At 41.6% G+C, this 27793-nt stretch overlaps 1 protein-coding gene across 9 annotated transcripts in view; it reads right to left on the minus strand.

Annotated features, from left to right (window-relative positions):
- The window catches only part of PRICKLE1 (prickle planar cell polarity protein 1), a 113906-nt gene that overhangs the window by 63721 nt on the left and 22392 nt on the right, over positions 1 to 27793 (minus strand). For 4 of the 9 annotated variants that reach the window (XM_046013414.1, XM_046013418.1, XM_046013420.1 and 1 more), the window contains exon 2: positions 93 to 188. The exons of 3 other annotated variants lie outside the window; for them this stretch is intronic. The gene's annotated coding sequence lies outside the window, so the exon portion shown is untranslated. Of the gene's footprint in view, positions 1 to 92; positions 189 to 14650; positions 14800 to 27793 lie in introns of those variants that run through there. 2 more of the 9 variants (XM_046013417.1, XM_046013424.1) reach the window with 2 other exon arrangements.

Raw genomic sequence — 27793 nt, forward strand, 5'->3', positions numbered from 1 at the left:
ATTAAGTGCCTGAGAGGTTAGTAACTTGTCTGGAGTGACATGACTTATAAAGGGCAGGGCTGGGAGCTGCAGACACTACGCAGAGTTCTTACCCTGTTTGTTGGACTGTCACTCCTTCCAAGTGTTACACCCTGTTGTCTGCTGCTCCCAGAGCTGTGAGGAAAGGAACAGCTTTTTCAAAGAGGATACTGGAAGGAAAAAAGAACAAAAAACAAAGAACAAAGAAACTGAGATTTGTATTTCCAGAAGGATAAACCTACCTTATGGACATTAAAGACCAAATTCACTCACGTCTAAACCACAGAGGAAGGACAAAGAAATGTGTATAGCATACTGTAGGGTATGGCTACATGGCTACGGGTTTTGTCCTCCTAACATCCATTTTCCTTTTTCCCAGTAAAAACAATTTTCTCTGGAAACATGTGCCTCCCCCACTCTCACTCTTTGGTAGTTTTAGTGGGGGCAAACCCCACTGCTGGCCTCAAAACAGAGCACATGACCCTTCAAAGCAAGGCAACTAGAACATTCCATTCCCTTGGCCAGTAACTGGTTCAGAGATGGTATGACTGATGGCATATGAGCTCAGTCTGGGACTTTCCTGAACTACTGAGAGAGCTATAAAGTTACAGTCGCTGGTATGCACACCTGCCTCCATGTTGGACAACGCTGCCTAAGAATGAATCCAGTACAGGAGGAAAATATGCCTAGAGATGAAGAGATGGCGTCTTTCAGAATCACTGAGCACATGGATTCAAACACGCTCAAAGCAATCTTAACTTCTAAACTTTTCAGTTGAATGAATCAACAAATTCTTTTCCTCAGAGAGGCCATTTTGACTTGGATTTTTCAACCAGAAGGGACCTGCTATGGATCAGAGGCAGAGCAGAGTGGATAGAAACGATGGTCAAAGTAAGGCCAGTCTTAGCCAACATGGCAGGAAGGTGGCCAGAAAGATCCTCAATTATATGGCCTTTGGAAAAACTGTCTGAGCAAGCCAGTGGTTGGAGTGAAACTGCTCTTCATCCTCCTTGGAGGCAGGTCGCTGACGATATAGAAATGCAGGCGCATACAGCCAGCGGTCAACACATGCTTACTGGCTGCTTGAGTTGTGCCATACTTGCGCTAGGGGCAGGACGACCCTGACATACATGGCTACTTTCCTCCCGCGAGCCCATCAGCTACTCTAGAGGGCAGGGCAGGACGCACAGGTTAGCATGCCTGCATGATAATTTACCTACAGTAAAATCAGCACTCAATTAAAAAGAAATCTCTTGGTTCTCTGGTCTAGACAGAAGTCTCTCCCACTGAACTATATAATGAAAGGCTTGATCGTGCAGAGGTCAAAAGATAAGATCTGAAAGATGTAGCTGTCCCATGAGCAGAAAGACTTAAGAACTGGAACGAAGGGGATCGGGATGCACTCCAGTCCGTTTCCAGAAATGAAGCAGCTAAAGAAAGAAATCAACCCAGGAAACTGAGGACAGAATGTTAAGGAGGGACACCGCAAGAGGGCCAGTATCAACAACAGCTCTAGCTGCTATGAAACCACATTAGTTCTGGGAACTTTCCTTGGCCTTTCGCAGCCTGAGATCCCTGTGGCTAACGTCTCCTCCTGACCTGTGACTGTATTTTCCCCAGATCGGTTGTACATCCAGCAATCTCCTTGGTGAGACTGGACATTCACCGTCCTCCCAAGCTCAGGCTCCAGTGCCCAGGAACTAGGCAAGAGCTCTGGCATCCTGCCTCCCTCCCCTCTTGCGGGCCCCGGTCCTCAGCACTGGGAGTTCCTCGTTGGGCCCTGCAAACCTGCTCAGTTCTCTCTCCTGAATCCCTGAACATATGTGCAGAAGGCCCCCGCTCCCGAGTTCCTGAACTCTGTGTACCCAGCCGAGATGCCACCAGCTCCTGTGGGCCCACGAATGGGCAGGTTGCTTCAATGGCCCCTGAGCTCATCACTGTCTCCCTCTACTTCTTCCTGTTCTCTTGCCCACCCTTTCATCTCTCAAATCTCTTCCTTATGTGGTATGCACCTGTATACATCTCTGCCCTGTCTGCTAGCAAGACTCATGAAGTTTCATGCCCAAATCATGGCAAATTTAACCCATTTTTAGTGGGCGTGGGGGTACTGGTAAGTATACATATGATTAGCAATGCCCTTAAATCAAGTGGTAAAATTATATGTATCTACCTGTAGAGTTCTTTGGTTTTTTGTTTTTTTTTTTTTAAGATTTTATGTTAATCTCCACACCTAATATGGAGCTGGAACTCACCAGCCCAAGATCAAGAGCTCCACCAGCTGAGCCAGCCAGGCGCCCCTCTTTTCAGTTCTTATATTTACAAAATCTCAACATAAAGATCTTACTTACTTAGGATGCTGTTTAATTAAAACACCCCCCTCAACACAAATATGCCTGCTGAATTGTCTCTGTTTTCCTCTAGCTGGGGCCTGAGGTGAGAATATTCTTAAACAAATTAACAAAGGAACAAGAAATAAAACAGAACAGGGGCACCTGCGTGGCTCAGTGGGTTAAAGCCTCTGCCTTCGGCTCAGATCATGATCCCAGGGTCCTGGGATCGAGTCCCACATCGGGCTCTCTGCTCAGCAGGGAGCCTGCTTCCCTTCCTCTCTCTCTGCCTGCTTCTCTGCCTTCTTGTGATCTCTGTCTGTCAAATAAATAAATAAAATCTTTAAGGAAAAAAAAAAAAGAAATAAAACAGAATAAAACAAAACCCGAGTAATACAGACCAAAGCTAAGGGACTTGAGAAACAACTCCGTTTGGTTATCTGAGTATTCATTTAACCATCCTATTCATTAAGGCAACAAGTATTTAGAGAGTGTTTGCCATGTACCAGACAGTGATCTACGCCTTAGGGATACAACAGAGGACAAGACATTTTCTGAATATTTCATATGTGCTGATTATCAAACCACACTCTCCTCCTTTGTGGAGCCACTAATTAGTAAATCCATCTTTCATTCCTTCCTGCCTTGATGACTCTGCCCAGAATGTACTAAAAATGGCGTGTCAAGACTTGATTGTTTCAAAGAAGCGTTCTTCCCACAGAAACAGTGCTGTGACAGTTATACTAAAATAAAAACTGTGAGATCACCTAATCCAAGCAATCATCTACAGATGAAAAGGTGCTCCATACAGTAGGCAGAGTGTGTTGAAACAGTATTTTATCTTTTGATTCTTAATCCAGTGTTCTCCTCCTGCACTGCCCAAAATGGTAGCCACTAGCCCCAGGCCACTACTTAAATTTAGATTTGGAATTAAAAATTTAGTGCCTCAGCTGCCCTGCCTACATTTCGAATGCTCAGAAGCCATATAACCTAGTGGCTATCACATTGGGTGGCAAAAAAAAAAAAAAAAGAAAAAGACTATTTCCATCATTGGAGAAAGTTCTATTGGACAATGCTACAGCGTCTAAAACACTCTGCTTGCATTATTCTAGCTCAGTGTTTCTCACACTTTAACATGCATGGTATTCACCTGGGGATCTTGCTAGAAGGCCGGTTTTTTTTGTTTTTTTTTTTTTTTAGAAGGCCGGTTCTGATACAGTAGGTCAGGGGTGCAGTCTGAGATTCTCTGTCCTAATAAGCTCCAAGCAGGACTGCTCCAAGTGAGGGCCACACTTGATCTATGGAGTATTAAGGTTCCAGCTCAGTACTACCGTGAATACTGCAAGTTTTAGTGTCTAATAGTTTAAATGCATACGATTTTTTGTCTTCCCAGTTAGGTTTTAAACTCCTTACAAGAGAATACCATACGTTCTTCTTCTCATCTCTCATCATGGACCGCAGACTTCAGGGATGCCTGAGAATCAGTTTTCCTGTCTACAGGTACATGACGTTTGGCACAGACTGCTTCAGTGTTACATACAAATACACTTTCTTTTTTTTTCTTAAAAGACATTAGGTCTTTATCCTTCAATGGAATGCCTTCAATTTTTAAAAGTAAGATACTGGTAGCTATACTATGTCAACTTCAAGAAAACACATGGGAATTTCTCCTTTCTGATGGCTTTAGAATGAACTGTAAATTTTGTTACAGCACATATACTTAAAATAATTTAAGAAAGAGTTGAGAAAAATATATAATGCATATTTGATAGCTGAAGGGACACCAAGTAGTCTCTTATCATGACAAACAATTGAACAGCCAAACTTTATCTCAAAATTAGAAAATGATTAAAATACTGAGAAAACAATGCAATCAGAAATTTTAAGTGTGCCTTTATGTTACCAAGACCATACGTCCTACCCTGAAAATAGTTAGCAACCTTTTTTATGGGACAGCTGACAGTTGTGGCGGTATGAGCAAACACCTCTGTAAATTCTTACCATAGCTTTCTATCAGCATTGTCCATTTATCCAGAAATTTCAGTAATCACTATTTGTAATCAGTTATTAATTAAGAACCTTGTAGTTAGGTTTAAAAGGTCAGTCATTTTTGTGTTTAAAAGTCACATATTTATGCATTCAGTTTCCAAGGAAATAAGAGCCCTTTGTGCCTTTCTAAATGTGTTCCTTACAAAGCAACAAGAAAAAGAGTTTTATTAATGCACAAGACTGAAAGAAATGTCAAGTATGCTAGAGTTCTGGTTTTGATTTTGGACTTCAGAGAAAGTTAAAGCAGCATTGGAACAGAGCTCTTTAATTACAATCCAATGTCCTACAGAAGAATATTTGATATCTCTTCCAGTTGGCATTCTAGCCGATGTGAGGAGAAAATCAACCACGATTAATACAATATAAAGTTACTCTACCCGTCAAGTTCATCAGGATTATACCGCATATACATCATGAACCTCCCTGGTTTGGTTTAAGGTCTTGTTTGACAAATTATAAGATGGAAATGTTTTAAGAGTTAAATCAGTACTTTTATTTTTGCTACATAACCTAAGCCAGTGCAAGTTTGTGCTGAGGTTCCCAAACTCTCATGTCCCTTTGGGAAGGTAACTCAATGACAGTATTTTTTTTTTCCCTGGGAGGAGAGTAGACAGCTCTGACAGAAAGAGGATGGCAGGCTGATGGGTGAGAACTTGGGTCTGGAGTTGCCTGCATACTGGTTCTCCACTCAGCCTCCACACCACGTGGGCTTAAGGAAAACGAGCTATCTCTTTAAGACTCAGTTTCTTATCTATAAAGTGGGAATGAGACTAAGGTTGTTGGAAGCACTAAATGCAATACTGACCTTACAATATTTACCACAATAAGCAAGTACTTAGCAGTCGGCTTTAAATGAATGTTAATTACTTTTATTAGATCTAAAAAGGATTTATCAGAGCTCAGGGGCAATGGAATATTTTCCTTCACCCCCATTTATGCCCCTTTAAGACCCTTTAGTTTGTGTTTGTATTTAGAAATCTTCCCTTAATAAATACAAAATATGTATTTAAGAAATGAAAGAGGTATTTGGGGATTTGTTTTTTAAAAACAAGTATATTATCTGTTTGCTCAGAATCATTCTCTAGATTATTTTATCTCAGAGATAAAATAATTCAACAACTCTTAACAAAGTGAGTGTAGAGGGAACAGGGAACACACCAACATAATTAAGGTCATATATGACAAGTACACACATACTCAATGATGAAAAATTAAAAAACTTTTACTCCAAAATCTGGAATAAGAAAAGGATGTCCACTCTCATCAATTTTATCCAACATAGTTGTAGAAGTCCTATCAACAGCAATCAGACAAGAAAAAGAAATAAAAGCCATCCAAATTGATAAGAACAAAGAAATGGAAAGATATTCCATGCTCATGGACTAGAAGAATTAAATCTGTCAACATATCCCAAACAATCTACAGATTTAACAAATCCCTATCAAAATACCAACAGTATTTTTCACAGAACTAGAAGGAGTAATCCTAAAATTTGTATGGAACCACAATAGCCAGAGCAATCTTTTTTTTTAAGATTTTATTTATTTATTTGAGAGAGAGAGAGAGGTCACAGGTAGGCAGGGAGGCAGGCAGAGAGAGAGGGGGAAGCAGGCTCCCCACTGAGCAGAGAACCCGATGTGGGGCTCGATCCCAGGACCCTGAGATCATGACCTAAGTCGAAGGCAGAGGCTTAACCCACTGAGCCACCCAGGCGCCCAGCCAGAGCAATCTTGAGAAAGAACAAAGCTGGAGATATCACAATCCCAGAGTTCAAGATACAGGACAAAGATATAGTAATCAAAACAGTACGGTACTGACACAAAAACAGACATATACGTCAATGGAACAGGATAGAGAGCCCAGAAATAAACCCATGCTCATATGGCCAATTAATCTATGACAAAGGAGGCCAGAATATACTACAGGAGAAAAAAAGTCTGTTCAATAAATGGTGGCGGGAAAGTTGGACACCTACATGCAAATGAATGAAACTGGATCACTTTCTTACACCATACACAAAATTAACAAGAAAGAGATTAAAAACATAAATGTAAGACCTGAAACCACAAAACTAAAAAAAGAAAAAAAAATGTAGGTGGTGATCTTTTGGACATAGGCCTTAGCAACATTTTTATGGATATGTCTCCTCAGACAAAGGAAACCGACAAAATGAAAAGGCAATCCACTGAATGGGGGAAGATATTTGCAAATGATATATTTAGTAAAGTGTTAACAACCAAAATATATAAAGAACTCATACAACTCAGCATTAAAAAATTGAATAATCTGATATTAAAATGGGCAGAGGACCCAAACAGACCTTTTTCCAAAGAAGAGATATAGATGGCAAACAGACACACATGAAAAGGTGTTCAACATCAGTAATCATCAGAGAAAAACAACTCAAAACCAAAATGAGATATCACCCTAGACCTGTCAGAATGGCGAGAATCAAAGAGACAAGAAATAACAAGTACTGGCAAGGATATGGAGAAAAGGAAACCCTGTATAAATTGATGGAAACCAGTATGAAAGTCCTTCAAAAAATGAAAAGTGAAAACATCATATGATCCAGTAATTCCACTTCTGAGTATTTACCCAAAGAAAATGAAAACACTAATTTGAAAACATATGCACCCTATGTTTATTGCAGCATTATTTTCAATGGTCAAGATATGGAAGCAGCCCAAGTGTCCATCAATAGATGAATGGATAAAGAAGATGTGGTATATAGATACAACGGAGTATTACTCACTCATAAAAAGGAATGAGATATTGTCACTATGACAACATGGATGGACCTAGAGGGTATAAGCTATGTGAAATAAGCTAGACAAAGAAAGACAAATACAATGATTTCACTTATATATGGACTCTAAAATTTAAAAAAACACAAAACAGAAACACACTCATAAATACAGAGAAAAACTGGTGGTCCCCAGAGGGAACGGGGTGGAGGACAGGGTAAACAGGTGAAGAGGATGAAGAGGTACCAACTTACAAAATAAGTAAAAAATAATAATTCAGGGGCGACTGGGTGGCTCAGTGGATTAAGCCGCTGCCTTCGGCTCGGGTCATGATCTCAGGGTCCTGGGATCAAGCCCCGCATCGGGCTCTCTGCTCCGCAGGGAGCCTGCTTCCTCCTCTCTCTCTGCCTCTCTCTCTGCCTGCCTCTCTGCCTACTTGTGATCTCTCTGTCAAATAAATAAATAAAATCTTAAAATAATAATAATAATAATTCAGACATGAAGTACAATTTCAAGACACATATTAATATCCAGATATAGTCAACAACATAAGACATACTCTTCTAGAAGACAGCTAAGTCATGGAGTTGGTGAAGTAAGGTCTGGACAACCCAGAACAAAGGAGAAGTTGGAGACTAAATGTATAATTTACATTGTACAGAGGAAATTTTTTACTTATTCAGGTCAAAAAGAGGATTGTTTTTGTCTTTAATTATCCAGTTTGGTTGTTGCCTCCACAAGAACTGTGCCAACACCTCTCTTTTCTTACTGAGAGTAGAAATGACCGAGGTCAAGCAAGAACCACTTTCCTCACTGGGGAGAAGAGACAGTGGTCCCAGCAACAGTCCCAAAGGCTGGTCAAACTCCTATCATCAGCCACAGCGGCTGTGTATCAGCACAGTCAGGTGACAAGGGGTCATCTGTGCGCACATCCCACAACAGGTTGACCTTTCTCAGGGGAGAGCAGTGGCCGTGTTCATGTTGGAGATGTTTGTAACAGTATGAGCCAGTAATAGAGAATCCATGTCCTGCTCCAGTCATAGGTGTGGGGAGTCTGGAGCCAGGAAGAGAAACAGGCTTGAAGCTTCACGGCCATACAGCACTTTCCCATCTGCTCTTAGGACAACTCGGCTGAACACATCCTCCTGAGGTTGGTGTAGTTATTCTGCATTACTAAGGAAATGAAGCACTGAGAGGAAGACGGCATGTCCAGGAAACAGGAGCAATCTCCTAGGAGGCCACTCTGGAAGCCACGGCCCCCTTCGTTCCATGGGCAGAGTGTGAGGAAAAGTCACGGAGAGGGGAGCACTGAGAACCTGCGACACAGCTAGATTTCACCAAGATAGGGCTCTTGCGGCTCTTGCTTTTGTTGACACTGTCAAAGCAGGTGCGGTTACAAAACTCGGGTTTTCAAAGCCTCTGATTGAAATGTTCCATTTGTTTTAAAAACGGTTCACTAGCAGCTTTCCCCCCCTCCTAGCTGGAACCCATTAATGGTTGGTCACAAGGTCCCTTCAGTCTTTTCAGTCTAGAATAATGTCCCCATTTTTTTTTTTTTTTTAGCCAAATGACAATGACTTTTTGAAGAGTCAGAACAGTTGTCTCATAGACGGGTCCATGTTCTACATTTGGTTGTTTCCTTATACTGTCTGTTACCATATTCTTGTGAGCCCTTCTATTTCCTGCTGATTGCATCAGGTTAAACATTCTTGGAAAAAAGATGTCATGGGTGATGTTGTATACTTCATATTTCTTCACACCAAAGGACATATCAAGACTGTCCCATTACCACTGAATTTAGGAGAAATCACTTAGGTAAATTGGTGAGCACCAGATTTCTCTATTCCAACGGGTTTTTTTTTTCCTTTACTGATGGTTAGTAGATATAATTTTTTGGTATTGTGTTGATATCCCATTCAACAATAATCTTTTCTAATGTCATTGTTATTCTTTATGTCGTATTTGCACTCTACCAACCACAATCCTTCTGCAACATTCATTATTTGGGCTGCGAATCCAGTGAGGCAAAATCTCCCTACTCTTGTCCCCCAATGTTACATTCATGGGCCTAACTCCAGGTAAAGATGGAGTTACTCTACTTTCCAAGTAAGGATGGTGGACCCTTTGCTGGACAGGAGATTGCATCAGGATAAGAATGGGATTCAATCCTACCCAGAACTCTAAGAACAATGCTAACCATCTGGTAAGATAAGTTATGTGTTAACATTTTTTTTTTAAATAATATATATGCAATTGTTTTAAAGACTAAAACAGCAGTAAAAGGCTTACAACAGAAACAGTAGTAGTCTGGTTACCAGAATTAACACTTTTTCTTTTATGTATTTTATTTATTTGAGAGAGAGAATGCAAGAGTGAGAAAGAGAACACGGAGGGAAGGGGGCGGGGGGAGGGAGAGGGAGAGGGAAAAGTAAGCTCCCCGCTGAGCAGGGAGCCCTCCACAAGGGGCTTGATCCCAGGACCCTGAGATCATGACCTGAGCTGAAGGCAGAAGCTTAACCAGCTGAGCCCCTCAGGTGCCCCTGAAATCAATCACTTTTAACCCTTATAGTTATTCCTTCTGATATTTACCTCCATATGTCTAAATAATTTAAAATTTCTAGTCATTATCTTGACTTCCCATTATAATAGATGAGGATGAGCTGTTTTTCCTGTGTCCTGCTTTGGAGGAGAAATAGGTATAAATTCCTAGGGCTAACACAATGAATTCTGACAGCAACCAGCACAATTAGGAGGTTTTAAAGATATTTGTTGATTGTCACTGGATGAATGACATGGAGATCCAAATGCACAAAGCCAGGATTCATTCTGCAGTTTCTCATAGCCAGTATGCACTGAGCAGAAGGCTGGAGAAATACATAATCTCTCAAAGTCACATACATTAAATTGGCTAGTTGTATCTTGTTTTACTATGTTCTTGGAAAACATTAAAATTCAACATATTAAAATATTTTTAAAGGACTGTCATGAAACTAATTTGAATGATTCTGTAAAGCATTTCTAATAGCCAAAAACTATTTTTCAAATAAATTCTTTTTCTTTTCTTTTTTTTTTTAAGATTTTATTTATTTATTTGACAGAGAGCACAAGTAGGCAGAGAGGCAGGCGGGGTGGGGGGGCGGGGAGGCAGGCTCCCTGCTGAGCAGAGAGCCCAATTCGGGGCTCCATCCCAGGACCCCAGGACCATGACCTGAGCTGAAGACAGAGGCTTTAACCCACTGAGCCACCCAGGCGCCCCTCAAGTAAATTCTTAATCAGCAGTAGAGAAAAAGGAATTTAGGTTTAAGAAAGTAATCTTTTTAAACATTAAGGAGTGAACAGGCTTAAAAATATATGGGAGATCTTCCTTGGAGTCCTACAGGCTCAGAACTCAGCCTTTTCCCTTGTAGAACTTCAAAGTCTGATGCCAAGCCAAAAAAAAAGGATGTATAAATTATGAAAACTCTGAAAAGACTCCCACCTCATTAATATGTCTCAAAATACACTGCTTAAGGGTAAAGTTAATTAAATCACAGTATACATAAATTTGAAATGGACTGGTAATCAATCACAGACGAAACTATGTTACATAGAGACAAAATGGGAGCAGTGGACATTAATACAAGTTAAATAAAAACAGATTCATACCATGGAAGGAACTTTTCACCTGACTTGCTGCAGACCCTGTACTAGCCAGCTTTCGGGAATATTTGAGGCAAAATATTCTTCTTCACTTGGAACCCTTTCAAGCAGTGAATCTTCCGCTTAGTACTCAAGAATTTCTGAAGCCAACTTCAGTGAGCATTAAGTTTTCTAGGAAGGCAATAAAACTCTTTTAAATTTACTGGCTAAATGATGTTGTTTGATGAATTTTCCAAGAACTCTATTTCTTTGTTTGGTTGCTTAGTCTTCAGGCCCCTCACTTATATTGCATTTCAACACTTTTGCAAGAAGGGATAAGAAAGAAATTCAAACAAGCCATTTTGATTATGGTAGCCTGACAAAATAAAACCTACATGTTTGGTTTTGTTCCTTATAATCAGCTGAAGGTTCCAAGGATTCATGCATTCTCATTAACAAAAGCAGTCTAGAGCTTTCCATACTTTCCATAGCTGGAATAATTTCATTCCCTGTCATGGTATTTCCCGGATCTATCTAGCTTTTATTACAGAGAATCTTAGAATGGGAAGGTTCTTAGGAGCTACCTCAAACCCGCACCAGAAGTGTTTTCCCAGCAAGTGCTAATAAGAGGAAATGGTATACCGTTGACAGAGCAAGGGCTTGGGAGCCAGATAGATGTAAATCATCTGTAAATAGGTTTCCAGAAGGTTCCTGGGCAGATTATGGAATGCAATGGACACACAAGAGCCTAAGCACTCTTCAATGGATACAACACCAGGTTTTGGAGTTGGAGTGGACCCCCAGCTGGACACATGCCCTTGCTCTGCCTCTTCATAGCTGTGTGTCTGTGGGCAGGTTCCTTACCTTCTCTGAGGCCCATGTTCCCCATCTGTAAAATGGAGAAAAAAAAATGCACCCAATTCATGATGTTATTTTTAAAGACTTTTTTGTCTTTAGTAAAATAACATGTATGTCATTTTAAAGCTAACATACGTGATGCTCGAGTAACATTAGCCGTTATGATTAGGCCAATTCAGATGAAAAGCTGGGCTCTGGATAAACCTATTTCCAAGGTTCTCAGATTAATAACACTAGCTTTCTACTAAAGGCAGCTATGTTTATAACTGAAAATTTAATTTGTAAGAGAGGAAAATCAAAGTTAAACACTCGCAGTCTAGGTAGTAGAAAAAAATGTATCTTATATCTTTAAGACCCCCTAATATCTTCACACAGAAATATTTATTATGTGCTTCCATAATAACCATACCATAAAAGATAGAGTAGGGGAGGCAAAGAGGATAATATTGGCTAATTCCGTAAGGAGAGTTCAATCTAGAAAAAGTGTCAGGTTTCCATACACACCAGAACGACTTCCTGTGTGAGGCCCTGTAAGCTAAGTGGCACATACGGGGGGAAAAATACTGACTTCAAGGAGCCAGGGCACACCCGCGTTCAGGGCCGGTGGCCGAAGAGCACTGGGGTGGGCTCTGAGCAGGGTTATAAAGGCCGGTATTTGCAGAGGAGGTGAGGAAGGTGAAGGTCCTTATTTCAGACAGAACGTGTAGTCCTGCCCCAACTCCAGCTCCAGTTTAAACTAATGATAAGGCTGCAGACCTGCATCTCAGACGGTTCTGTGATTTGGGGTGTAAGAAGGGAGAGAGGGACGCCCGGCTGGCTCGGTTGGGTATCCCAGGGTTCTGGGATCGAGTCCTGCATTGAGCTCCTTGTTCAGCAGGGAGCCTGCTTCCCCCCTCTGCCTGCTGCGTGCTCTCTCTCTCTGGCAAATAAATAAAATCTTAAAGAAAGAAAGAAGAAGGGAGAGAGCTTGTGCGGCTCCTAGCTCTCTAGATAAGGGCTGCCTCTCCCCATAGGAAGTTCGGTTAGAAATCCGAGGAGCGCCATCAATGAATGGCTTGGGCCCACCCCAGCGGCCCTGACTTCTGGGCGTTCCCAGGCACGTGGCGCGGCACCAAGGGTACGGCTGGAGTTCAATGGGGGTAAGAGCGTACGCCACACACGCTATTGCAGAATCCACATGGAAGGGGTTTGTGTGAGTACAGAACCGTTAAAAAGCCCAGGGGTAAAATATCCATGGCTGGTAAGCCTGTCCTTCTTCACCTCCATGAGCCGGGCTCAGAGCTCTCAGGTCAGGGCCTACCGTGGCTCAAAGCCACAGGTCTCCTTTACGCTCTGGGACCATGTGTACCCCCCTTACCTCCCCCCCTGCCCCTGCAAAATGACCATCAACTCTCAGTGACTCAAAGGCACCCTCTGCTTTCTCCTCCCACAGTCCCTTTCTCACAGAGGGCGCATGCCTCCTCCAACAGCCATCCAAACCAGAAACCTAAAAGTCACCACAGAATCCTTGCTCTCTCTTCCCTTGGTTTGGCAACAAACTACTTACTCATCTCCCCAGTCTCGTCTCACCTCCTCTAATCTACCTTTTCTCTGGACACTGCCTCAAAGGGTATCACCTCTAGGATTAAAATCTTAACTCCTCTTAGCAAGACTGAAAGGGCGTCATTAGCCGGCCTTAGCCGACCAGTCTGACCTGAGCTTCCAACACTCTGCCCTTAAAATTTGCATTCTGGCATCTTCTAATTACCTGAGAGGTCCCTGTGCCTACCCTACCTTGGGGCCTCCCTGACACACTCTTCCCTCACCACCGTGCCTACAACCTGGAAGCTTCTATTCATCCTTGTCATCTCAGCTGTAGTGCTATTTCAGTCCTGATTCTTTCTGGACACCCACCCAGGTCCTGAGGCGCTGCCCGTCTGCATAGCTCATAGAACTGCCTTGGTTTACCTGCTTCATGAGCCCTTGGAATCAGGAACACGATCCTTTCTCCTTCCAGCCCTACGCCCCCGTACACGGTAACCCACCCAAGCCAGAATTTGGTGAACAAATTACTCAACTTTAAAATAAAGAGAGGAATCAATAGTACCGTTAAAATCAACAAGTTTGAAGAAATCCCTGCAAACATTAGTTTTTTAATGGGGCATTGGGAGAAAGGGCGGACTTGCATGGAGATATTCTCCACCAGTCTATCTGCTCTTTGAAACTGCCAATGAAATGATCTCACATGTGTTGTTCAGTAGGGCAAAGCATCAACATAGCATTTGATTAAAAGAAATAACCTCTGTGGCACTACCTGCATTTTCAGAGTTTTTTAACTCTTCTCAACTGGCACTCAAATTTATCTACAACATTTTCAACCCCTTCTCCACTAACAAAACAATGAAAACCGGGACCAAAAACACTACAGAAATTTAGAAACAGCCAGGCAACAGGGATTTAGCTCTAGTTCAGCTCTGAGGATGCTCAAAATGACTTTCAAAGCCCTTATTTAAAGTGGGAGATATTATGAAATTGTCAGAAGGGCTCCTCGCCTCTGCATCCCTTGAAAAAAAAGGATGGCACACAGATTCATGCCTGAAGTCGTAGGACAGAACTCCAAAATCTTCGAGTTTTGAGTACTTGGTAAATTGCAATCATTTACTTTCCTTGGGAATTAATAGAAACCATCTGCTTAATGATAAAGCTGAGCTCTGCAATTATTTGAGGAAAAATGTGCCACAGTCAGCATAAAAAGAGGCTTATTGAGGAAGCCTGCTAGACATATGTATTTTTTTTAATAATTAAAGCCAATCGCATTCATTAATTTAAAAACGCTGTTGTGATCAGCTGCCCCAATTTCTTATTTATCAGCACCACCCTTGTTAATATGCACCTATGCAACCTTCAATTTTCAACTTCCAGAGGCTAAATAACTATAATTGTACAACGGTGGTGATCACACATCAGAACGTTGAGGCGATCATGAGAAAAATATAAAGATGGGGGAAATAAACGTCTACCATAAACCACACATCCGCCTTCTGGGTCTCCTACCTGCGTGTCGCCGGGTTATTTTCCTTTCCCAGCAAACAGGAAGACGGCTGTGGGCGCTGCAAACAGAATTCCTTTGAACCGGCCATCGCTCAGTTCGCGTAATCCTAACGGCAGCTCTGCTAGCAGCTGGGAAGAGCCCCAGAAACACAGGCAGCTTTTGTTACACAGCAGCCTACAGAACGGAGGGGGGAACCAACGTCGCCCCTCAGTGGCTGTAAATATTGATCCACCTGTGAGGAATAAGGGCGCCACCTCTGTCTGGTGGCAAATAAATAAAGACGGAGGAGGGCAGAGCGAAGAGAAACACACGCATTAGGGCCAACAGCTCCCATCGCTTTCTTCTCTCCGTGTGTGGCCCAAGGGGGGGAGGAGATGTTTATTTGGACATCCTCCCTTCGGAAAAGAGGCCAGTCGACTGCGTTGGGACGGGTCCAGTGCTAGGGCTCAGAGAATTTCACAGGCAGAGACCATGCGGTTTTTAACCAACGCAATGCAAGATTTTGAATTTTTTAAAACCAGTCGGTAAGAAGTAGCCGGTCCACACCACCCCCGCCCATCAAAAACTCCCCACTCTGGTTCCGTAACCTTTAACTGGTTCTTTTGAGGGTCCTTAACCTACAGAATGGCATGTGGGTGAGAAAAAGTTGTTTTGTGAAGGATGAGAGATACAAGCTGAGATCTCCCTTAGCCCCACAAATGTGAGTTACAGTATGGCCAACCGCGTTGTAGGGACTAGCAGGAAAGTCACAGAAATTACAAAAATTCCCGAGGGACCACCAGCAACAGAGGCATCATTCCCGGGAAGGAGACATCCTTTCTCCTCTCTGGAAAAGCAGTGGAGGACATTAGAAGAGCTGGGCTCAGGCAGCGGCTGGCAGGGGCAGCCACGGTTCTCTAACAGGAACGTCTGTAAACACCCCATTGTAAAGCCATGGAAACACAACGATTTTATGGCAAACAGGGAAGTGGTGTCAGAATATGAGTGCTCGTCTGCCTCCCCCATTCTTTCTTCTTTCTTTTTCCAAACAAGGCCATTGTAATACATTATTGCAAGGTATCTGTGCTCTAGAATCATGGGGATCTGGGTGTCTCCCCAGCTCTGTCATCGTGGGCCAGTTAGATAAACCTCTTTCAGCCCCAGTAAAATACAGGCAGTAGCAGGCAATTCGGACATGATGGAGCAAAATGTGCCACAGCTTAGCTTTTAAGGGAGTGGGTTGGACAGCTGGACCACCTGGGTTCAAGCCTGGTTCTGCCACTTCCCCTGAGTGACCAGCGGGCAAGTCATGGAATGTCTGCCTCAGTTCCCTCCTTCAAAAAATGGGCATCATAAAAATCCCCATTGAACTGTGGTAAGCATTAAGTAAGCTGAAGCTATAAAGGGTCTTAGAACTGAATTCATTTTGCTTATTACTGTGAACATTAAAAGAGAATGCACATAAGCCCTTGCATGTAGTAAGTGCTCGTTACACAGTACCTATCATTCTTATTGTAAAGAAATTAGAAAACAGAAATGAGCAAAAAGGTAAATAACTGATAATCTTTAAATGGAAACTCTCAGAATTAAGTGGAACACTCTAAAAAATGACCAAAACTGTGCTTCGAGAAAGATGCTATTTCCAAGAAAACGGAGGAGACGTATTTCCCTAATTATCTTTTAGAAAGGAAGCTGGAAGAGGACACTGATGTGTTCCAACGGTGAGAGGTGACCTCTTTGTGACCCTCCAGACTCCTTAACTGTAAGCAAGTTATCCCAGGGAGGAACCAGCAGGCTGTACAACAGTGCAAGCATCACATGAGGTGAGTCAAATTCCTATTAGAAGAGGAGAATTCCAGGGTGCCTGGGTGGCTCAGTCAGTGAGGAGCCCAGCTCTTGCTTTTGGCCCAGGTCATGATCTCAGGGTCATAAAATCAAGCGCTGGCAGTGGACTCTGTGCTCAGTAGGGTGTCCACTTCTTTGTCTCCCTCTCCTTCTCCCTCTGCACCCCCGCCCCATGAACACTCTCTAAAATAAATAAGTAAATCTTTTAAAAAAAGAAAATTTCAAGTTTACACAAGATGTTGAGCCAAAACCAAGAGAATAAAAGGAATCAATTATTGATGCCACAAATCCGAGTTCATGGTGGAGGTTTTAAAACATAGACTTTCCCCTAAAACCTAGGTTCGAGTTCCCTTCAACACTCTTTCCCTAAGGCACTTGGCAATAATGGGAATTAATATGAAAATTCCAGGGTGCCTGGGCGGCTCAGTGGGTTAAAGCCTCTGCCTTCGGCTCAGTCATGATCTCAGGGTCCTGGGATCAAGCCCCGAAGCAGCATCAGGCTCTCTGCTCAGCGGGGAGCCTGCTTCCCTTTCTATCTCTGCCTGCCTCTCTGCCTACTTGTGATCTCTGTCAAATAAATAAACAAAATCTTAAAAAAAAAATTCCTCTAGTTTGAAGAAAACATAAGAGACCTAGAATTTTTTTTTTTTAACTAACTCAGAGGACCTTACTAGGTAGGCAATTCAGACACTTAGATGGGATGATCAGTTTAAAAGTGCCACTTTTGGTGGGTGGCTTAAAAAAAAAATCTCCAAACTCTTGCAGAATATACAAATTCCAGGTAAATATAGAGGAAAATAGAATAAACTTAAGCCCAAATATATTTTTTCCCCTGGATTTAAATAGTGTTATTGTGTTTAAAGATGTGGAAAGCAAAAATCTTTATGTGGGAGTATAAAATCAGTTTAGCAACGTTTCTTTAATTTCGTTTTGTATTCCTACCTCTAAAATTTAATATCTTTCACAAGATATATCTAACTTGGATTAACATAACTAATTTAAATAAGGAAACCCAAAAAAATTATTTCCAATGTTTTGTCAAGTTTCAAATGACAAAAGAGCTCAGGGTTGAAATTTTTCTCATTATGGTTTTTATAGTTTAACATTTAATTGTGAAATGTAACAAATGAATATCTGTAAGTTATAATGCATTCCAAATATCTTAACAATAGGAAATGAACTTTATTAAAGAATAGCTTTGTAAAATTGTCTCTCTAGAATCCTTCTAGAATGATTTACTATTATTCTATTTATTATTTCTATATAGCATCTTCTTCAAATTCTACTTGGTTACTCATAATTAGCAATAACCTTACCCCTAGTACCAGTGCATATAAGCCTTCCATTATTCTAAAGAGCCCAGGGAGTAAAAAGAATGACACCTTTCAGTATTTAATCTCCAAATTTGAGTTTCTTTTCAAATAACCTGAAGGTAAGTCTGAGATATTATGTATCTCTTAATTCCACTTTAAAGGTAAGCAAACATTTACCACCCAACTCAGTTCCTGAATGCAATCAATATTCTTTTCTGCGATTCAGATATAAAGCCCTATTGATTATGTGCAAGTGGTCACTTACAAGGGTGCCCTAGACAACTGCTTCTTGAGGTCCCTAAATGAAGTTCTCTGGCATTGGCACAGACAAAAAGCCAATGACTTCATCTCCACCCTCCCCAGCTTCAAAGGTTTCATTGGCCTCCCCGGCCAGAGGAAGAAGCCCCCAGATGGGAAAGGACAGCGTCCTCCTTTCTGTCCAGCTGCCTCCCCATCCCCCCACATGCCTGTCTTTGCTCTTCCTGACGGCCATCGCCACCACAGCCACAACAACAGTGATAACTAAACCCTGAACAGGGCCTGCGCACAATCTAGAAAGCAATTCGTTTAATCCTTATAACCACCCCTGCAGGGAACGACTATTATTGCCCCCACTTCGTGGAAGAGGTTAAGTGAACTGCTTGAGATCATCCAGCCAGCAAGTGTGGTAGCCAGGTTCAAACCCGCAGTCCGGGTCCAGGTCGGCACTCTCGCATCCCAACCCTTATTCAGAGACAGGGTCTGGCACGAAGCAGGGCCTCAATCCATCTTTACTAAATGACGGAACAAGCGACTTCTATAATTAGCCGAGAAGTCTCTACAGTTGAACCTGGCTTCTTAATTTTCTACTGTACATGACTATAGTCTGGGCTTCAAAGAAGGAGTCAGATGTTTAACAAATATTTCTAAGCATCTGCAATGCGCCAGGTCCCCAGGAAATACTGTCCTGCCTTCCGAGAGCTTATACTCAGTGTAGGACGCACTCCAAAACAAGGCTGTTCAATTCCAGGCCCAGGGACCAGAAACCCTGTCCTAGCTGCACCAGGTTAAGCCTTTAAGCCAATGGTTGGATGCTTTTTAAATAAAATGTTTATTCCAAGTATATGCATTCTACCTTAACCTTTTGTGGACCAGCCTGGGAACAGTGCCTGGAATTAGGAACAACCCAATAAGCTGATGGATAAAGGAAGAAACAAATGAAGGAAACAAGTGAACTGGAACTGGTCACATTGTTTGGGAAAAGGCATTTCAAATCCTAAATAACTTGCAAATTCAAGTAGCTCAGATCTCTGTAGCCTGGAGCAGGAGATGAGCTCTAGTTTGTGACTATCCCTCCCTCCCAGATGCTTCCCTGGAAACTGGGGGGCAAATCAATAATCGAAATAATCAATACAGCTCCAGATTTTATAACACCTGTTCACACAGTCCCCTCTTCCTTTCTGCAAATGCTCTATTTTTTAAAATGCCCATATTTGTTTAAAAGTTGCTTTAGGCATTGGAAGGACTAGATCTAGCCTTATGTTATCTGTCAGGCACAATTCGTAGAACACTTGAGTTATTGCAATTCTGAGGTTTCTGTGGGAGGCATCTTGTTTTTACAAAGCTGGCAAATCAAAATTCTAGGTTTCATGACTGTTTTATGTAACCATGCAAAGTTTTTCTCTCTCTGTATAAAAAAGGTTCCTCAAACACACGCTAAGATACTCATTCCAAAGTCATCACAATTTCTTCAATCAAAAAGTGAACAGCTTTGACATTTTAAAACAAGAAACTGTCACGTTCAGAATTTGATTAGACTATTCTAATAGCAGGCTGAAGTCATTAAAATTGGCTTTAGAGAGACAATTCACATGCTTAGTAACTGGCATATTGTAGCGATGACAGCCTTCCAATCAGGTTTTCAAAGAAGACAGCGTCTCTAAAAACTAGATAAAGGCGGGTCAGACACAAGCTGCTCAGCAGAAATGTGTTTCAATACTGTTTAATCCTACAAACTCCACATTCTCGTAATAAAATAATTCTATTTCACATCAGCAAAATGTACTATTGATGCCTTAGATTAGTATATATATATATATATATTTTTATGCAAGAAATGTAAGAGACATCCTGCAAAATATGAATGCCACCCTCATTCAAATGTAACACACAAAAGAGCATTTCATAATTCTTCTCTTTGTCCATTATTACCATGAAGGGTGAAAAAGGGAGGGAACAACCAATAATTTGTTAATAGTTTAGTAAGAGAAATGCCAGGTTAATTAAAACAAAAAAGGCACAATGTTTCCTAAGATTTACTGCCATTTTATGGAAGGGCAAACTTTCTTTAAAATTCCAGATGTGAAACTGCCTTAGGAAAATTCCAATGCTGTTGTGGAAAATGCAGTGAAGGTCTCCAACAGGACGCTGCTTGTCTGCATCCCCCAGCCGGCTCTACCCGGGGCCAGCAGATGCCAGCCAGGAGTGGGCGCTGGATCCTGAACTTGCAGGGACAAGCTCCGCCCTTGCTTTTGGGTCACTAAGCTACAAAGAACACTGGTTTTAGAAGTCGTCTTACAGAAAGTAATAAAGTGCTATTTCTTAGTTTGTAGGAGCTTATCTCCTTTTAAAGAACCTCATTTTCCCATGCAAGAGCCATATGTATATATACACACATCTATATACATATGTATCAGCTACATATACATATAGTTCTTTTTTTTAACTTTTTTAAAAAATTTTATTTATTTATTTGACAGAGAGAGATCACAAGTAGACAGAGAGGCAGGCAGAGAGAGAGAGAGGGAAGCAGGCTCGCTGCCGAGCAGAGAGCCCGATGCGGGACTCGATCCCAGGACCCTGAAATCAAGACCTGAGCCGAAGGCAGCGGCTTTAACCCACTGAGCCACCCAGGCGCCCCTAGTTCTTTTTTTTTAAAGACTTTGTTTATTCATTTGACAGAGAGATCACAAGTAGGCAGAGAGGTAGGCAGAGGGGGAAGCAGGCTCCCCGCTGAGCAGAAAGCTGGTTGGGGGGCTCAATCCCAAGACTCTGAGACCATGACCTGACCTGAAGGCAGAGGCCTCACCCACTGAGCCACCCAAGCACCCCTATATATAGTTCTGATATATAGATATGTATCTCAATCCCAAGATCAAGAGCCATATATATATATAGAGAGAGAGCCATATATATATAGATATCTATCTATCTATCTATCTATATCTATATATATATATACACACACACCACAAAAAAATCAGAGGACAATGAGTTCAGGCATCTGTGAGGTGCGAGGCCAGCACCAAAACTCCTACAAAGAAATCATTTTTTCTTCCTTGTCATTACCATCCTATCTCATTTCAAACTGCCATCTGAGCTGTCAGAGATCTTTTTTCTTTTCTTCTTCCTTTTTAATTTATTTTCTTTTTATTTCTATTTTCATGTTTTAAGTAATCGCTATGCCCCAGGTGGGGCTCGAACTCACAACCCCAAGATGAAGAGCCACATGCTCCAGCGGCTGAGCCAGCCACCTGCTGTCAGAGATCTTCTATTCAGAAAAGTTATTTTGATACTTAAACACACCTTCCTAATTAAAATTTACCAAAATAAAGCTTACTTAAGACTTTTCACATGAAGGGAAACAACCTGGTCTTTCTATCCTTAGGTACAACCGGCCTGCCCTCGGTTCTGGTACCAATCCTACCTGATTGGACTGACTTTAATTAAAGCCATCCTTACCATGTGCCCACAGTGGGGCGGGGAGGTGGGGGGGCACTACATTCCAGGGGTGAAATTTGGGGCCTGTGCTGAAGGGCTTTATACACTCCACAAAGGGCAGGCAAGTAAAACAATTTTATCCATGTGCCCTGAACACTACTTCAACAAAATTAATGAGCTAACCAATCATTCCATCCACACTGGAAAAGAAGGGAACAGGAGGAAGCTCTTCAAACTTAAGGGAGAGAATTATATTTCTGGATACCACAGATAAAAGGAGAAATCACTGGACATTTATATATTCTGAATCTTCAAACTCGGTATTCAAACTTATTTATACCATTTCTATTGTCTGGGACTCTTCGTTGGAGAGTGTAGATATCACGTCAGAGACCAAGAGCGAGACAGAGAGAATATGCGATCCAGTTTTCCATGGAGGGGCCAAGCCTTTATTATTTTCTTATTTTATTCTGGACGAGGCAGCTATTTCATTACATCTATGCTGTGCCACGGCTGAAGCCAGGATCCCCAGCCCCGGACAGGCAGCTTACACAGGGCCACCGCCACTCGCCCAGGTTAGGCAAGAATGCATGTGCATGCGATTCTGGAAAATACAAACCTTAATCTTGGCAGGACAAAAGCCCCAGCTTCGTGTGAAAAACACATGCGCTATTGGCAGCTCTGATAACCAGGAGTAAGACTGCTAACTTGTAGTCATAATATCAAAACTATTAATAGAATTCTAGCCCCCCCAAAGAACAAAAATGTCTTACAGGATTTGTGATGCCTGCACTGCTATAAATCTCTGAAGACAGGTTATATCCTTCCCAGTTCCCTGAGGCATTTGTCACTTTGCCAGACAAGATTAGAACGAGATAAGCCTCAGAAACTTTTTGAAGATATTAGAAAGATCATGTTAGGGAAGTGGCTTAGGGGTTACACTTTATCAAACCCACATCCTTCAAATGCCTACCACTGATAATAAACTGTCATCTTGCCAGAGCAAGGTGCTGGACACCGAGCCAACAATGGGACTATATATTTAGTAATAACCTTTATTCTATTTTCCCTTTGTGTGTGTTTGTGAGGGAAAGACACATTTAGAAAAATTATAGCACAATAGAAAAGTCTCAGGCAGACAAAGGCATTCTTCATGAACAAGGGCCTTTCTCACCACTCCTGGTCACTTCTCTGACCTTCTCTCTTCTACTGGTCTTTCCCATCACCCCCACCCAAGTTTTTCCGGATAGTTTTTCTACTCTATTCAACCTACAATACAGATTTTGTAACAGTCAGAGAGTAGCTTCCCGATGGCATCTACTTTCGGTGGACGTGTGTTTTCAAATCAAAAGTGTTATCTTCTGTGTAAGGGTCACTTAAATTATTCTGTCCAAGAATTACTGAGCTCATTTGATTTAGATTTAAAAGTCTTATTTTTAGAAGCCCCCAGATAGTTGCCAATGGCAGGCTAAAACTCATGTTATAAAGCCTCACTAAAGGCTTTATCACGGTGTAAAATGAAATTGATCTTATTTTCCATTTCAGAGGTTTGTTTTTAATGATAAGGACGCACCGTTTATGGACAGTAACTATGAAAAGTCGTCTCTAGGAATGGCCAAGAATATATCACTAATTCCAAACCACTCTGGGAATCTGTCACAGCCACTGAACTATTATGTGTGGCTGCAGCAAGCCGAAAAGTTGAAAGTATAATTGAAAATAATTGATTTTCAAATCAATCAAAAAGCAAAGATAATCTCATTTGTTGTATTGGAAAATTCAAGCATATATGCCATCATGGTAGAATCACAAAGGGGGAGATTAGAAAGGGGAGGAAAACCTCACTAGAGATTATGTAAAAGATAATGGAATTGAAGAATGTAAAAAAACACATATTTTTTGAATTTTATTTAAAAAAAATTTTTTGTAAGTAATCTCTATACCCAGTGTGGGGCTCAAACTCACAATCCCAAGATCAAGAGCCACGTGTTCCACTGACTGAGCCGTGAGGCACCCCAGGGATGTAAAATATATTGATAACCTTTTTTACAAGGCCGACTGAAATATTATTTACATAGTAGCACTAAAGAAAGTTAAGAAAAGTTGCTAATGTACTTGAGATCGGCTTGATACAGTACTATTGGCAATGAGTTGGGAAATAACCTCTGGAAGAGATGTTATAAATAGGTAAGAAAAGAAAAAGTGAGAACTGGCCATGAAAGAAATGAGAAATGAATAAAGGAATGAATAAATGTAAGAAAAATCCAAGATGTAAGGGTTCAATAAAAACTGACAAGGACCAAGCAAGGCAAAAGAGCTGCAGGCAGATCCACAGAGATAAAATCGAAATATCAATTGCATAATATGAAGAAGCAAGGTGAATGTCCTCAGAAGTGGCTTTGATGTCCTAAATTGCAGAAGGAAAAGAGAAGAAATGCTTCCTAGAAAGGTGGAAGAAACATTATTGCCAAGACAGTTGGAGATTATTGCTCAGAAATACTGGATCGCCAACAAAAACAGAGCTCGTATTCAAATTTTAGCAGATTTAATTAAAAATTTTAAATAGTGATCAGGACAATTTCATGGTTCTGGAAGATAAAGAGCTGAGTTACTGCTACAAAGGGAAACTTGCCTCTGGCAAGCCAAGTTCAAGCAGGAAGAGTAAGAATACTTTTTTTTTCTCAAACTACATAAATATTGGCGCTTTTAAAAGCCTAGTAATTTCTTTTTGGGTATTTCTTTGCAAAACTTAATTACAGAGCCCCCAAAATCAGCTGTTTGATATATACAATACAGATAGGGAGAACACATAATTTATCATGCAAACCAGGACACTTTTAGAATGCAATTAATAATTACGCTGTGATAATGGGTATAAACCAGAATGTATATAGTCACCCTAAATATGGAACCATTTCTTAACTGAAGGAACATCAAGGAAATTGGACTCATCATGCCAACCTTCTCCTGCTGTGAAAAATGTCCCTTTCCAAAGCACCACTGAAATCTTTCGTGAGGTCATACTTTTAAATCTAGGAACACCAGTATTTCCCAAACTTCTCTGAAGTATTCAAAGAAACATCCTCAGAAGGGTTAATTGTAAGAGGCTTTAAATTGGGGGGGGGGGTGTCAATTTAAGGCAAATTCAGATTCCAAAGTCCTACTGGAATGTAAACAAAAGCAAAAGGATACATTTATTGTAATGTATCCAAATGGAAAGCTCAATGTCACCTATAAAGCACAGTAATTCAATTATTGCAAAAGGGATTAACTGAAATTTAATTTGTATTTATTTAAATACATTTTATTTGGGGGCAAGAACACCAGCTCTAGCAAATGAAAGTGAACAAAGAATCCAAAAAGGAGTTAACATAGGTATCCGGATGTTTAAAAATATTCACAAACATCTGCCTCAGTGCGGTCAAGGGCAAATACAAATGTTAATTAATATCTTAATTGGGATTCCCAGATTCACTGAAATCTGAACTGCTATTACTATCACCAGACTTCTGGAACAGCAGCTCCAGGTGTGGTGAGAGAACATTCGGCCGGCACTCCTGGACTATGGGTAATGTCCGAGGGATGGCCATCGACAATGGAAGTTTTAAAATAGGTTCCTCCAAACTCATCAGCCAGGCAAGCTGAAGAGAGGGGAGAGGAGTGGGTGGAAGGAAAGGTTTGGGGTAACCTTAAGAACCAAAGACTTCAGTAAATACTTCTATCTAGAAGGGGAGGGTACGTTTTGGGGAGCAGAACAAGGACATGGAAGCAACCATCCCCCCTCTACCACTCTATCATCCCAAAGTGGTGCTTTTTCAGAAGCCCTAAAGACTATGAGGAACAGACTACAGAAAGCGGCACGGAATATACGATGGGATGATCGGATCAAAGGGGCAGGGAGGAGGTAAACCAAAAGGGAGCCTTTGTTAGGGGTTCACTGCCCCCAGCAACCAAAGCAGCCAATCCCCTGGGCTCCCCCTGCCAATCCTGCGGTTTTATCCATTTGTCGTGTGCATTTGTTTGCACCTGCTTTTTTTGTGAAGTGCTTTTCACTCATAGCCAGTTTCTCCAGTTGGTCCCCCCCCCCCTTTTTAAACCGGGGCTGACCTCAGGATCCCAGAGGCTGGTTAAGGGAAGGTATTGGAGAAGGACAGACCAATAAGTACTCAGGGATGGGCTACAACTATGCTCTGGATAGCTTTTTTCCAAGTCCCAGGCACTGAAGGCTGATTCTATGACCTTGTTCACCAAAAATGGGCCAGAATAAGGAACAGGGGGCTAGGGGAGAGAGAGAGAGGAAAAAATATAGCTCTCCTCTGGAAAGAGACAACTAAAGCCAGATATGGGGAACTTCTAACCCAGCCCCTGTTACTACATAATTAAAAGCAAGGGAGATCCCAGCGGAAGACTCTCGAAAGGGTACCTAAGAGCCAGGTCACGGAGGGCTGAGAGGCAAAGCACAGTTTGAACAAAGCACGGCATAATCAGATTTTCATTTTAGTTAGATCACTCTTGCCCTGTGAAGGGGGCAAGCCTGGAGGCCAGAAGCCTGGGTTGTGGATTAGTGAACTAAGACAAAAGATAGAACCCGGGAGAGCAGAGGATGGCTGGTCCCAGAAATGTCTAGGAGGCAAATTAGAAAGGACTTGGAGCTGAATGAATGTGAAAGAAGACAAGCAGTCTGGGTAACTCCTAGGTTTCTATTACCTAAGTGGTTTTGAGGCTATTAACCTAGAGGGACAGACACAGATGGTGGAGAGGACTCGAGGATGGACAATGGCAATAAGAGTGGCTGGAGGAGGAGGGGGGCTCTGAGGCAGTGGACATCTCGGTGCAACTCTAAGTGTAGATCTGAGGCAGCAGGGACGGGGTGTGTGGACCCGTGTGAGACAGCCTGGACCCGAGTGTGGTGCTAACATCAGTGAACTGTGTGGGAGCCTCTCAACCACTTGGAATTTGCTTCTTTAGAAAATTACATAGCTAACCCACAGTTTGTTACCAGGAGTGAAGAAGAATGTGTGTAAAGGCAGTCTTCAACTCTCAAGTTTTCTTTGGACTTAAGAACTTCCCTCTCTGTTTCTGTCTCTCCATTCAGCAAACATTTTGTATTGTTTTCAGCCAGGCACCCAAACATGAAGACCTAGACAGTGCCTCTTGCTGGGGTTGACAGTCCTTGAGACTTGGTTTTTCACTTGAAAAACATTTATTTACTCCTCAAGTAAAAAACGTTTTGAGCCCTAGTGTAGGCTTGATTTTAAAAACAGACACACGAATAACATAAAACTGCTTTCTTTCAGGACCTCAAATTTCAGGATGCGGAACATAAAATATAAAAAGATGAATTATGTGTCCAGCGCTGCAATGAAGAACTGAGGCTGAGCGGGTTGGAAGGATTCATGCGCCATCTTGGCCAAAGGGTTTGCTAATCTCCATACTAGTCCAATTCTGTATACGAGGGCAGAGATTACCATTACTATTTAAAAATTACTTTAAAAAATTTTTACTTTAAATTCAATCAATAGCATATAGTGCATTCTTAGTTTCAGAGGCAGAGGCCTGTGATTTGGCAGTTGCACATAACACCCCGTGATCGTAATTGCTGTGGAACTAACTGGCCTCATGGGGGACCAACATACCTCAACAAAATGTTCAGGAGATTTAGACTCTGCTAAAACTCTTCTCTAAAGTCTTTTACATTTAGTATGTAGAGATCATCAATCCAAATGATGTACTGCGCACTAAAAATTCTCCTATGGACACGATTGATAGAAAAATATGTATGGAATACATATTCTGTGTCGGAATTCCATTAAAGGTAGGATACATTCTTTAACAGTCTCCAATGTCCCCCCCAAAAGTCTACACTGACCCCTTCTGAATAGAGCTATACTTTTTGAGTTTTCGTTATAAAAACTGTTAGGGTACAATGTGGTATAGAAATTTTCGGTCTTACTAGACTGTTCTTGGGTTATTTCCCAAATGGAATTTAAATTTTGGTGTATTGTTGTTGTTAATTTAAAAGGTATTTCAAGGGGCACCTGGGTGGCTCAGTCAGTTAAGCATCTGCCTTTAGCTCAGGTCATGATCCTGAGGTCCTGGATCGGGCCCCGCATCATAGGGCTCCCTGCTCAGTGAGAAGCCCGCTTCTCCCTCTCCTGCTCCCCTTGCTTGTGCTTTCTCTCTTGCTATCTCTCTCAAGAAAATAAATAAAATCTTAAAAATAAATAAATAGAGATATTTCAATTATTCTTTTTCATCATACTTTTCTCTATCTTATAATGGAACATTAATTCCCAGAGACATCAAGGT

This window comes from Meles meles, chromosome 7 (assembly GCF_922984935.1).
Source record: "Meles meles chromosome 7, mMelMel3.1 paternal haplotype, whole genome shotgun sequence".
Taxonomy (NCBI): Eukaryota; Metazoa; Chordata; class Mammalia; order Carnivora; family Mustelidae; genus Meles; species Meles meles.